Consider the following 14,997-nt stretch of genomic DNA (forward strand, 5'->3'; position numbering starts at 1 on the left):
CTACTAGCCCTCGTCTTTTCACCTACTAGGTCCTCTGCTGCCTTCGCTACTTCATCTCTCAAAGCTACCCATTCTTCTTCTACTGTATTTCTTTCCCCCATTCCTGTCAATTGTTCCCTTATTCTCTCCCTGAAACTCTGTACAACCTCTGATTCTTTCAGTTTATCCTGGTCCCATCTCCTTAAATTCCCACCTTTTTGCAGTTTCTTCAGTTTTAATCTACAGTTCATAACCAATAGATTGTGGTCAGAGTCCACATCTGCCCCTGGAAATGTCTTACAATTTAAAACCTGGTTCCTAAATCTCTGTCTTACCATTATGTAATCTATCTGAAACCAGTCAGTATCTCCAGGCTTCTTCCATGTATACAACGTTCTTTTATGATTCTTGAACCAAGTGTTGGCTATGATTAAGTTGTGCTCTGTGCAAAATTCTATCAGGCGGCTTCCTCTTTCATTTCTTAGCCCCAATCCATATTCACCTACTACGTTTCCTTCTCTCCCTTTTCCTACTACCGAATTCCAGTCACCCATGACTATTAAATTTTCGTCTCCCTTCACTATCTGAATAATTTCTTTTATTTCATCATACATTTCTTCAATTACTTCGTCATCTGCAGAGCTAGTTGGCATATAAACTTATACTACTGTAGTGGGCTTCGTGTCTATCTTGGCCACAATAATGCGTTCACTATGCTGTTTGTAGTAGCTTACCCGCACTCCTATTTTTTATTCATTATTAAACCTACTCCTGCATTACCCCTAATTGATTTCCTCTTCAGGAACCACACATTTGTCTGGCCTCTCAATAGATACCCCTCCGTTGTGGTTGCACCTACGGTACGGCTATCTGTATCGCTGAGGCACGCAAGCCTCCCCACCAACGGCAAGGTCCATGGTTCTTGGGAGAGGGGGGGGGGAGATCAAAAACACTTATAAACATGTAAAACTAAGTGACTCTGCTGTGTACGAAGGGCGTTCAGTAAGTAATGCAACATATTTTTGTCTGAAAGCGGGTTGGTTTCATTTAGGGTTCCTATACACCATACAGGGTGTATGAAAAAGAATCATCCGATTTAAAAGAAATCATAACTATTATGTTACCTAAGACATGCGCGTGAACAACGTACTGTTGGAAAGAGCAAATTCTCTTGTTTTACGTGGTTCCCGCGAAGTTGCAGCAGTTCTGGTAAAAATGTTCAAATGTGTGTGAATTCCTGAGGGACGAAACTGCTGAGGTCATCAGTCCCTAGACTTACACACAGCATAATCTAACTAAAACTAACTTACGCTAAGAACAACACATACACCCATGCCCGAGGGAGGACTCGAAGCTCTAGCGGTAGCGGCCGCGCAATCCGTGACATGGCGCCCCAGACCGCGCGGCCACTACGCGTGGCTCTAGTAAAAATGATGTCGGGACAACAGAAAGCGTTTTGTGTTCTACGTATTGGGCAGTGCGGGTCAGTAACAACTGTTCAGCGTGACTTTCGTACTAGGTTGGTGTGGATCCTCCTACAGCACAGAGCATTAGGCGATGGCATGAAAAATTCCGAAAAACAGGTTGTTTGTGCCGCGCGGTCTACGGGGGCAATGCCAATGTTCGCGCGGCTCCCACCGTCGGAAGTTCGAGTCCTCCCTCGGACATGGGTGTGCGTGTTGTTCTTAGCATCAGTTAGTTTAAGTAGTGTGTAAGTCTAGGGACCGATGACCTCAGCTGTTTGGTCTCTTAGGAATTCACAGACATTTGAACATTTTTTTGAGGCTGATTCGAACGACTTCATTTACTAACAGGTTAGGGCACCGCCACACTGGCATCTGGAGGTGCGGGAATTTTTAAATCAAAGAATTACTGAACGATGGATCGGTAGCACTGAACCAGATGATTCAGCCTTACATCACTGTACTCCAAGGTCGCCGGATCTGACTGTACGGATTATTTCTCGTGGGGGTTTATAAAAGACTGTTTACGTGCCTCCCACAAAAATAAATTAACTGAAACATCGCATAACAGCAGCTGTGGAAGCTGTAACTCAAGATATGCTCGCTGCAGTGTGGAAACAATTTGAATACCGCATTGACATACACCGCGCATCTCAAGGGGGGCATATTGAACACGTATGAAAAAAAATCTTTTTGAGTTTCCTGTTTATCAAAAAACAAAATTCATTGTATTTATTTATTAGTTCCAAAAATATAGACGCGCCAAATCGGATGATTCTTTTTAATACGCTCTGTATTACTCCCCACTCTTTTGGCTATAAAATCTCACGTTTCAACATAATTTTCGTTCAATGCGACGGCCTTATGCCAACTTACTGGGAGTGCCTTTATGCCCGCATGATGTAACTCTACCGGTCGCCACGAAGCCAACGTCTTGCTACAACCTCCCCATCGTCCACACACTGCTTCCCGCGGACTACATCCTTCATTGGGCCAAACAGATAGAAGTCGTAAGGTGCGAGGTCCGGGCTGTAGCGCGGATGAGGAAGAACGGACCAATGTAGTTTTATGAGCTCCTCTCGGGTGCGCAGACTTATATGAGGATTTCTGTGAGGGAGAAGGACAAGTTCGTTTACGTTTTTGTGGTGACGAACTCGCCGAAGTCGTTTCTTCAGTATCCCGAGCAGCCGACTGGCACGCGGAAGATGGAACAGGTTTGCGCAACCTTTTTGCCATGATGACAAACGCAGCGCCCAATGGCGCACCGTGCTTTTGTCCACTGCCAAGTTTCCGTACGCATTCTACAAGTGCCTATGAATGTCTGCAATGCTCTGGTCTTCCGCTGTAAGAAACCCGAATAACAGTTTTCTGCTTGGAACGCACCTCCGTTACAGAAACTATTTTCAAGGCTGCCTATAGCGCCGCCACGTATCGGGACTTCATGAAACTAAAGGGCTGAAGCGAGTCCCACAATAAATTTTCCAACCGAAACTGGCAGATAATGCCCCTCGCATCTGACTCATTGTAAAACGTGTTTTAATTTAGCTCTGAATCAGGAAGGCTATTCTAGTAGAGGTAGGCGTGTAAATGTGGAAGCGTGTGGGTAATGTGGAAACGTCTAGTATCTGGCCTGCAGAGTGCTGCACTGTAGTGGGGCAGCCAGAAATTGTTGCAATAGTTCCTATTTGTCACGGTAGAGGGTTAGAAGTCCGTTGAGCAACAGACGCCGTGACTGTGCTGCAATTTACGTTCGCGCATTTTCTAAACCCTTTTCGAGGTAAATTGTGCTATAATATTTAGCTATATACTTTGTATTTATCTTTCTTTACGTCTGATAGCTTATAAAGGGAGGTGCATACAAGCTTTTAGCAGTCCTTTGTCTACCTTAAATGGATAGTTGCTTAATGTAATCTACCGAAATTTAAAATGGCCATTGTGTAGGTAATGTGCAAGCATACATACGATGGCACTGTTGAAACGTTTCCATAATACCAACATCAAATACATTACTTCTAATACGTTTTGCGTCTGTTCCTAGATGCAACGAAAGCTAACTGATCGGAAACCAAGAGCTATTGTGAAGAAGTGGGATGCTGAAAACATGATTAAGGCTGTAATAGCCTCAAGAGAAAGCAGGTGGGGTTAAGAAGAGCAGTGAAAGCTTTCAGTGTACCTCAGACGACACTTCAAATGTTTGTGCATAGTGATATGTCACCTGAAGAATGTGTTTCTTTGAGACTTGGACGTAAGCTTGTACTACCTGATGCTATTGAGAAACGGTTGGTACAGCATCTCATTGAAATGGATAAAACAGAAGGTCAACATCGTTGTCAAATACCTCGTCAAATACGTGTGTGTCTCCACAAGATATCATGCCAGTCCCTCCTCTAAAGAGGACGGTTTCCAACAGAGGTCGTAAGTCAGGTTCATCAGCTGTTTTGACATCTTCGCCTTATAAAACACGCCTTGAAGACTCCATACTGAAGGGTAAACAGAAACTTCCTAAGGCACCTGCCAAAAACTAGAAAAAACGTAAAGCTCCTCCTAGAAAACCGTGCAAAAAACGGCTTAAGTTATCTGAGGATTCAGATGAAGAGCCCAATGCACCAACTGTCTCTTCAGGCGAGTCACATTTGGATCTCGCAGTTGGGGAAGAAAAACCTACTGAAGAAGATGCAATTCGTATTTTTTGTGAAGGCGCATTTTCCAAAGACATTCGGGGAGAATTGTAGATAATGTGTGGTTGTGTGTGAGGAGTGGAGTCACTCTTTGTGTGCCGGAAATGGAGATATTTACATGTGCGATTTTTGCAAGTGAACTTCGCTTATGAAGCATTTTTCTAATACAGCTGCGTTTAAAAATAGTTTTGTGTAATTTAAATTTAATATAAAATAAAATAGTTTCTAACATTTTCAATAGTTTTCGTTTGAAGTAGTCAGTTCCCACAATTTTAAGGCGTTTCCACATTACCCGCACTTCTTGAAAGATTAGTGAGTTGTGCAAGCAGAAAATGTTTTTCAGTTTTTAACATATTTAGTTTTTGTGTTTCATAATATTACATTCATTGCTAAAACATTATGAATTATCTGTGGCTAATTTTTGAAGCTGAAGGAGAAGTAAACATTTCTTTTATACAGAAAAATAAACTGGGTTTCCACATTTACACCCTTACCTCTAGAACAATAGCAACAAAGGTGGCGTAGCCCAGTATGCGATGGTGTATACACTGCAGCGAATCGAGCAAACTGGTGCCAATGCTAATGTTTCGCGATCGGGACGACCCCTAAAAATACAGGGCAGATCAGTTCATTTGTGTACCGAGTAAGCGCCAAAGAACTCGTGCTCCAGCTGAAATTCACGAGGAAGTAAATAAAGCAGCTCAGATCTCTGTCTCGACAGCGCAAAGCCGTCTTCGTCAACAAGGTTTAAAGAGCTGCACAGCTGCCAATAGCCTTTGTTGCGAATACAAAATAAGGCGAAAAGATTGCAGTCGGCACAGCAATATAAAAACTGGAGCGTGCAGCAATGGTCCAAGGTGTTATTCACGGACAAATCTAAGTCTGAAGTAATTGCAACCCATCGCAGAATGTTTGTTCATCGACGTCGTGGAGAACGTAGGCCTGTGAAGAGTCAGTGTGTGACGGCAGCGGTGAAGCATGGTGGATGATCGGTCATGGTTTCGCGATTTTTTGCGGGTGAGAACGTCGGTGATCTGGTGAGAATTAATAGAATATTAAACAAGGAAGCCGCGCGGGATTAGCCGGACAGTCATGGACTGTGCGGTTGGTCCCGGCGGAGGTTCGAGTCCTCCCTCGGGCATGGATGTGTGTATATGTCCTTAGGATAATTTAGGTTAAGTAGTGTGTAAGCTTAGGGACTCATGACCTTAGCAGTTAAGTCCCATAAGATTTCACACACATTTGAACATTTTTTTAAACAAGGAAGGCCATCACGGGGTACAGATCGACAATGCAGTTCCATCTGGCGAGAGAGTTATTAGTTGTGTGTTTGTTCTGTAGCAGGACAATTATCTTCTGTAGCAGGACAATTATCTTCTGTAGCAGGACAATTATCCCAAACATGCTTCTAAACTGCGCGGAGCGTATGTCAATGGAAAGGAGAAATGTGGGGAACTGAAGAATATGATTTGACCAAGTCAGTCACCTGACTTAAATCCGATTTAACTCTTTGGGATGAATTTGACAGGGAGGACAGAAAACTAATCAAATGTTTAAGATCTACAGAATAATTATAGTTGTTTTGCACTGCAATACCTGCAAAAACCTTAAGAAACCTTATCTCCAGAACGCCAAGAGTTTGTACAGCTGTTCTGAGGGCAAGGGTGAATACGAGGTGTGGCTAGAAAAAAACCGGACTAGTACTGGTGAAACAATAAAACGAATGCAATAAGGCTGAAAGTCGCGTGGCCTGTCACGTGACTCTCGCTCCGCCTACTGCTCGAGTTTCATCTGCCTCCTGCACTCAGTCTGCCCGTGGCGTCTGTTTTAAGTAGTTGACGTTTTGTCTGTGCGTCGGAAAATGTTGAGTGTACAGAAAGAACAGCGTGTTAACATCAAATTTTGTTTCAAACTAGGAAAATCTGCAAGTGAAACGTTTGTAATGTTACAACAAGTGTACGGCGATGATTGTTTATCGCGAACACAAGTGTTTGAGTGGTTTAAACGATTTAAAGATGGCCGCGAAGACACCAGTGATGACACTCGCACTGGCAGACCATTGTCAGCAAAAACTGATGCAAACATTGAAAAAATCGGTAAACTTGTTCGACAAGATCGCCGTTTAACAATCAGAGCAGTGTCTGAGTTAACAGGAGTTGACAAGGAAAGTGTTAGGCAGATTCTTCATGAAAGTTTCAACATGAACAAAGTGTGTTCAAAAATGGTTCCAAAGTGTCTCACAATTGAACAGAAGGAACGCCGAAGAATGATTTGTTCTGACATCCTGGAAACTCCTGTTAACTCAGACACTGCTCTAATTGTTAAACGGCGATCTTGTCGAACAAGTTTATCGATTTTTTCAATGTTTGCATCAGTTTTTGCTGACAATGGTCTGCCAGTGCGAGTGTCATCACTGGTGTCTTCGCGGCCATCTTTAAATCGTTTAAACCACTCAAACACTTGTGTTCGCGATAAACAATCATCGCCGTACACTTGTTGTAACATTACAAACGTTTCACTTGTAGATTTTCCTAGTTTGAAACAAAATTTGATGTTAACACGCTGTTCTTTCTGTACACTCAACATTTTCCGACGCACAGACAAAACGTCAACTACTTAAAACAGACGCCACGGGCAGACTGAGTGCAGGAGGCAGATGAAACTCTAGCAGTAGGTGGAGCGAGAGTCACGTGACAGGCCACGCGACTTTCAGCCTTATTGCATTCGTTTTATTGTTTCACCAGTACTAGTCCGGTTTTTTTCTAGCCACACCTTGTATTTTGAAGAGGCTAAAATCTAATCCAGTTTTCATCAAACTTTTTTGCGTAAGAGCCAATATTGACGTTGGAAGGCGACACGTCGGGCTGCAACTGAAGTGGGGAGGGGGGAGTGGTGTTGTGGGCACTCAAATAGAAATTCAGTTTTCACCAAACCATGGTTACTGACAGAAGTTTAGCGCTTAAACATTTTGAATTTGCATATTTTATGTTATCACACGAAATATTTTAAGTGAAAAAGTAATATCTTGAAACTGCATGAATTTTTCTGAAGGCTTACATAATGACGAACTTTCCGTACGTTAAGTCGGTACTGTGGCCAGTGCCACCGCAATAGTACCCCACGTTTGTTGTTCCGATATCCGGGCACTTCACGCCGTACAATCTGAAAGGGTACCAAGCGACTGCAGCACACTTGTTTTGAATCGTACTTTTGTACTAGGTCAAATTTATCACAACAGTCAGTTTTAATGAAAGGGAAGAAAGCGACTGCAGCACACCGTTTCGAATCGAACTTTTGTTTTAGGTCAAATATAACAGAGCAGAGATGCTATAACTTCATTATTTCAAATTTTTTACAAAGGAATAGAATGGAGGATAACAGCTTTGCATGTTTGAAAAGAGGTAAAAGTAATTTTTATCTGCAATATTTTGCTTAATGTGTGGAAGTAACTGACCTATTGGGGCGAACTCCTAACCCGCTTTTTCCGACGAGTAGTGTGGCCGATTTTCGAAATCGGACGCCATATCAGCATTAGTGAACCACGAAAAAAACTATTGCACTGAAATAAACTGAAACTATGCCTTTAATTATTTTTATAATTTAAACACTGACCTACAGAATTTTCCCTAACAAAGACAACTCAGACTTAACCTATTCATTTATTACCCACAATAAACAAGCCCAAAGCAATCTGACTGCTATACAGTGACAACATGACTTCCAATAATTAACACAAATGAATGACCCTGAACTGCAAGAAATCCTAACAATAATAAAAATCCAAAACAATATGAAATTAAAGAAATATGAAACTACCTCCAACTCTGTTAATTGCCTAAATTCATTTCAATCACGAACCTCACATTTTTTTATACCGTAAGTCACTTACCTCACAGAAAATCATAACACGAATTACAGCCATTACAGCAAGCAGCAACTACAGCCAGCTAAATAAAAAGATTCTAACTACTATAGACTCTAACTACTAGGAAGCATAATGTTAGCAAATGAAAGATTTTGTTGAAGAGCAAACAACGTATTTAGAAAATTTTAGCTTATTTACATGACAACCAGTTCAAAAAATCATATAGTTGTCAATAATTCCACTACCCATACATTACACCAATAACATCCATCCTCATTTTACAATGCATGTCCTACCTACACAGAGTCTCCACTAAGAAAACCGTGTCCCTATAATTCTCTATCCACTCGCCAACTGCTAGTCCGTCCAACCAAGATCTCTTGCCGAGGGCGCAGAACGCTGTCAGCGATATTAACACAGTCTATAGCGCTGCCAACATACAAACAGGCAACTTAACGAAACAAGGAACTACATCTGTATGCCAAAAGACGTTGTTTAAACATTGATATTGTACTAATTATTACTCTTCAAAGAAATGAGGTAGCAGCAATAATAATAAGTGACGTATCTTACGTCAGACGACTCAAAAACAAAAAAGATTTTACTAAAAATTAACGGAAGAAGCTTTCTCTGTCAACCTCACTGACAATGATGGTGATGTATTCGTATATTAGAACTCGCCTGACCACTTCTCGGCAAGCAGCAGCGCTGTTCAGATGAAAACGTATTCTGTGACCACTTTCCCCGTCATGTTCACTTTATCACACTACTCTTTACCGATAGTACTATTAATTGACAACATACGTAAATTAGTGTGTTATATTAATTAATAATAGTAATTGCAATATGACACACGATGACAGACGTTTACTAAATTTTTGACTGTTATGTTTCTATTACTCGTTGCATTATATTACAATAGCCTTACTTTGATTTACTAAGAACATCTTCATTTTTACAACGCGCATTCACGAATCCGTGTTACTTTCGTTTGACATTTATACCACAACAGCTTATCGGTGCTGCGATTTGGGCACGCACCTGAGTTGTCAAACTGGCAGACGAACAATATACTATTTCTCCTCTCATTTCTGTTAGGCCTGCCCCTCTCGTTTCTATTAAGTCTGCAGTGACCGCGCTACGTACTACTCTTCTCACTAACCTAAGCTCACGGCCAAATTCACCAACGTCAATTAAACTTGAGCACATCTTACGACATTACTGTCTTCGTAAGTATTTTTGTTTGTTACTGAACAAGAAAAATACACTCTGAAGAATCTATTAACGGTAGTTCATATTTGCTATTAGTTGCTAGCAGCATACTATTATAAAAAACGGCTGAGAACCGCTGGCCGCACGAACACTTGATTCGGTCCGCACTTGGCCCGCGGGTCGCAGTTTGACGACCGTGATTAATGATAAAGAGGGAAAACACTTATTTTGTTGATCTATTCGGTTTTCACGACGTGTTTGTATACTGAAATAGAGTACAAACACTAAAGAGCCAAAGAAGCTGGTACACCTGCCTAATATCGTGTAGAGTCCCCGCGAGCACGCGAAAGTGCCGCGATACAACGTCGCATGGTCGCGACTAATGTCTGAAGTAGAGCCGGAGGGAACTGACACCATGAATCCTGCACGGATGACCATAAATCTGTAAGAGTACGAGGGGGTGGAGATCTCTTCTGAACAGCACGTTGCAAGGCATCCCAGATATGCTACACTACTGGCCATTAAAATTGCTACACCAAGAAGAAATGCAGATGATAAACGGGTATTCATTGGACAAATATATTATACTACAACTGACATGTGATTACATTTTCACGCGATTTGTGTGCATAGATCCTGAGAAATCAGTACCCAGAACAACCACCTCTGGCCGTAATAACGGCCTTGATACGCCTGGGCATTGAGTCAAACAGAGCTTGGATGGCGTGTACAAGTACAGTTTCCTATGCAGCTTCAACACGATACCACAGTTCATCAAGAGTAGTGACTGGCGTATTGTGACGAGCCAGTTGCTCGGCTGCCATTGACCAGACGTTTTCAATTGGTGAGAGATCTGGAGAATGTGCTGGTCAGGGCAGCAGTCGAACATTTTCTGTATCCATAAAGGCCCGTACTGGACCTGCAACATGCGGTCGTGCATTATCCTGCTGGAATGTATGGTTTCGCAGGGATCGAATGAAGGGTAGAGCCACGGGTCGTAACACATCTTAAATGTAATGTCCACTGTTCAAAGTGCCGCCAATACGAACAAGAGGTGACCGAGACGTGTACCCAATGGCACCCCATACCATCACGCCGGGTGATACGCCAGTATGGCGATGACGAATACACGCTTCCAATGTACGTTCACCGCGATGTCGCCAAACACGCATGCGACCATCATGATGCTCTAAACAGAACCTGGATTCATCCGAAAAAATGACGTTTTGCTATTCGTGCACCCAGGTTTGCCGTTGAGTACACCATCGCAGGCGCTCCTGTCTGTGATGCAGCGTCAAGGGTAACCGCAGTCATGGTCTCCGAGCTGATAGTCCATGCTGCTGGAAACGTCGTCGAACTGTTCGTGCAGATGGTTGTTGTCTTCCAAACGTCCCCGTCAGTTGACCCGGGGATCGAGACGTGGCTTCACGATCCGTTACAGCCATGCGGATAAGATGCCTGTCATCTCGACTGCTAGTGATACGAGGCCGTTGGGATCCAGCACGGCGTTCCGTATTACCCTCCTGAACCCACCGATTCCATATTCTGCTAACAGTCATTGGATCTCGACTAACGCGAGCAGCAATGTCGCGATACGATAAACCGCAATCGCAATAAGCTACAATCCGACCTTTATCAAAGTCGGAAACGTGATGGTACGCATTTCCCCTCGTTATACGAGGCATCACAACAACGTTTCACCAGGCAACGCCGGTCAAGTGCTGTTTGTGTAAGAGAAATCGGTTGGAGACTTTCGTAATGTTAGTACGTTGTAGGTGTCGCCACCGGCGCCAACCTTGTGTGAATGCTCTGAAAAGCTAATCATTTGCATATCACAGCATCTTCTTCCTGTCGCATAAATTTCGCGTCTGTAGCACATCTTCGTGGTGTAGCAATTTTAATGGCAAGTAGTATAAATAATGTTCATTTCTGGGGAGTTTGCTGGCTAGCGGAAGTGTTTCAACTCAGAAGACTGTTCCTCGAGCCACTCTGTAGCAATTCTGGACGTGTGGAGAGTCACTTTGTCCTGCTCGAATTGCCCAAGTCCGCTGGAATGCACAATGGACATGAATGACAAGTGATCAGACAGGATGCTTACGTACTTGTCACCCGTCAGAGTCGTATCTATATGTATCAGGTGTCCCATAGCACTCCAACTGCATATGCCCCACACCATTACAGAGCCTCCACCAGCTTGAACAGTCCCCTACTGAAATGCAGGGTCCATGGATTCATGAGGTTGTCTCCATACCCGTACATGTCCATCCACTCTATACAGTTTGATACGAGACTCGTCCGACCAGGCAATATGTTTCCAGCCATCAACAGTCCAATGTCGGCGAACCCAGACGAGGCGTGAAGCTTTGTGTCGTGCAGTGGGCTCCGAAAGCCCATATCGACGATGTTTCGTTGAATGGTTCGGACGCTGACACTTGGTGATGGCCCAGCATTGGAATCTGCAGCAATTCGCGGACGGGCTGCACTTCTGTCACGTTGGATGATTCTCTTCAGCCGTCGTTGGTCCCGTTCCTGTAGTACCTTTTTCCGGCCGCAGCGATGTTTTACCTGATTCCTGACATTCACGGTACACACGTGAGACGAAGTACGATAAAGTCCCCACTTCGTCGCTGGCTCGGAAATACTGTGTCCCATCGCTCTTGCGCCGTCTGTAACACCACGTTCAAACTCACTCAAATCTTGATAAGCTGCGCTACAGTCTGGAACCGCGCGACCGCTACGGTCGCAGATTCGAATCCTGCCTCGGCCATGGATGTGTGTGGTGTCCTTAGGTTAGTTAGGTTTCAGTAGTTCTACGTTCTAGAGGACTGATGACCTCAGAAGTTAAGTCCCATAGTGCTCAGAGCCATTTGATAGCTGCCATTGTAGCAGCAGTAATCGATCGAACAACTGCGCCAGACACTTGTTGTCTTACACAGGCGTACCGACCGCAGTGCCGTATTCTGCCTAAGGATGTCTTCATCAGAATGGTGTCGAAACCTAGTCCAGTGTACCAAACAGTTATTTGCAACCGGTTGGCTGTGTAAGTCCTACGCTGAAACTTATATACAGTTGCTGAGAGACAGCCATGTTTAAAACTGTTGTATAGTTTTTGCATAGGTGATTGGAAACTTTTGACCGGTAGTGTATGGGTTCACTGAATGCACTGGATGATGCTATGCTGAGCTGTTATCGCAGCGACGGCAACTGCATCACAGAAATGTTGTGTCTGCCGTTTTGGGACGCTTGTACGTTTTGTTGATTGCATATCACGAGCCATTTCACTGTTGTGAAGGTAGTTTCACAGAACCAGACGTAATTGGGGTACTAAAACGATTACATTAGTTCTTTGTATCAAGCCACCGAAGACGACGCATGCCTTATATCAAAAATATTCAAAAAATATCCCTGAAAAACCTCCGAAATATTGTCGGCTGCCAGAGAGTTCAGCCAGTATAAGAAAAAATCAGGTTGATAATTCACGAAGAAGATGCTGGTGAGGAGCATGTGCTTCATGCTTCACCATCACAGGCCCCTACCTGTTAAGACTAGTGCTAAGCCAACACTTCATTTGTGTAGGTCACCATAAACAAAAGTGGGTTTTGAAGCCCACTGCATATACGTTTTTGACAGTATTTCATAAGCGATAGCGGTTTTGTAATAAGTGTCTTTCATTTTGTCAACGATCTTGACACAGTGGTAACATCGGTTTCCGGCAGATCACAGAAATTAAGCGCTGTCGGGCTTGGCTAGCACTTGGATGGGTGACCGTCCGAGTCTGCCGAGCGCTGTTGGCAAGCGGGGTGCACTGAGCCCTTGTGAGGCCAACTGAGGAGGTGCTTGACTGAGAAGTAGTGGCTCCGGTCAAGGAAACTGACCTCGGCTTGGAGAACGATTTGCTGACGACACTCCTTCGAAATCCGCATACTGTGACGCCTACCGGCTGAAGATGAAACAGCTGTCGGTCCTCTTTAATTACTTCATGTGGACTTCATGAATTACAGCCCAAAACTTGTCCACTGATACGATTTTTATTTTCCTATAAGGCGATTTCCTTCAATACCGTTTGAATTAAAAATGGCGATGTCTGCTAAGATATGGTTTCTATACTTTATGTGCAAACAGTGGGACCATACTGTCATTACTGACTCAGATAAAATTCAAGCCAAACACCGTCCGTGGAAATGAACGTCCGTGGAAATGAGATTATGAGTGAATTTTCAGGGCTTTTCGTGTGGCTGGAATTTTGTAAAAGGGCGCTGCAGTAAAAAAACGGTTCATAGTGATGAAATTTGATGGTGCGCTTCTTTTAAGCCCTTGTTTCACCATATTTATGGTGTTCTGTTTACTAAGTTACTACATTTCTTTGTGATTCATTAGCAAAACTTTCAATAGCTGAAAAATAAATATAATTTTTTAAACTAAAATTACTGTGTTATCTTACTTGATGCTGTTCATAGAGATAAGCTGACGGTAACGACTTTTTCCTAACAAATGCAATGTTTTAGTCGCAAACTTTGCAAAAAGTTTCTTTTTCTTTTTGGAGAAAATTACTTTACACAAGACAACGATTCTCCCAAGGTTCTAGGCCTGGACATCAAATATGAAGGTCGTTAAAAATATCCGAAACCTAAATAGGATCTACGCCATTTTACTACACAAGACAACGATTCTCCCAAGGTTCTAGGCCTGGACATCAAATATGAAGGTCGTTAAAAATATCCGAAACCTAAATAGGATCTACGCCATTTTACCCGAGTTTCCCTATAATATAATTACACACACAATATAAACTTACAACTAGAAGGTAAGAAAAAAAGAAAAAAATTGGATATGAATACGGAGATTGAAAATTGGTAATTTGTGGTGAGGTCTTACGGGACCAAAGTGCTGAGATCAGCGGTCCCTACGCTTCCACACTACTTAATGTAACTTAAACTAATTTACGCTAAGGACAACACACACACACACACACACATGCCCGAGGGAGGACTCGAACCTCCAACGCGGGGAGCCGCGCGGATCGTGACAAAGCGCTTAGACAGCGCGGCTAAAGGAGTTTGACGAATATGGTGTGCATGGACTTACTGAGGCGTTAGGGAGAGCTGCTCTTCTTTTATTGCATTTCAGAAACTGGAAGATAGTCATCTTCCACTGACCTAGCGAAGCAAATGATACCCTTGTCGGAAGTTGCAACACAGAAGGTCTTGGTGTAAACGTTTCTCGTAAAGAGAACGGACTGACAAGTTTAGAATATAATGGTTGAGAGTCTGGCGAGTGCTACTGACATAGTAATGCTAATGTGAAAAGAGACCTTTGATGTGTTAATTGGGGCGTCGAAAACACAAGCAGTGCATGAGGTACTAACACCTTCGGATTGTACCATGATAATATTCAACAGGCAGGATTTATTCATTTATCGTTGGGCAATACAAGCTAAAATACAACTTAAAAACATGAAATGCATAATTTTACAAAATAAATAGAACAAACAGGTAGGAGTAATGCGATCACATAGAGATGTGTAGGTAATAGGAAAGGACCTAAATGGTAGAATAAACACCTGGTATTGCATCTGTGTGGAATTATTTAGCCTACTGTTATTTCCGACACAACGTCTGTTCCTTTGTGGAAATAAATTCTAAGATGGTCATTCTCTCCATCAGAAACTTTGTTCAAATGGTTTACATGGCTCTGAGCACTATGGGACTTAACTAACATCTGATGTCATCAGTCCTCTAGAACTTAGAACTACTTAAGGGGGGTAGGACGTCAAACGGGACGACTTGAAGCAGGAGAGACA

General features: G+C 43.0%; 1 long non-coding RNA gene across 1 annotated transcript in view; it reads left to right on the plus strand.

Annotated features, from left to right (window-relative positions):
• Positions 1-14,997, plus strand: part of LOC126236112 (uncharacterized) — a 186,902-nt gene that overhangs the window by 137,077 nt on the left and 34,828 nt on the right. The window lies entirely within an intron of this gene.

This window comes from Schistocerca nitens, chromosome 2 (assembly GCF_023898315.1).
Source record: "Schistocerca nitens isolate TAMUIC-IGC-003100 chromosome 2, iqSchNite1.1, whole genome shotgun sequence".
Classification (NCBI taxonomy): domain Eukaryota; kingdom Metazoa; phylum Arthropoda; class Insecta; order Orthoptera; family Acrididae; genus Schistocerca; species Schistocerca nitens.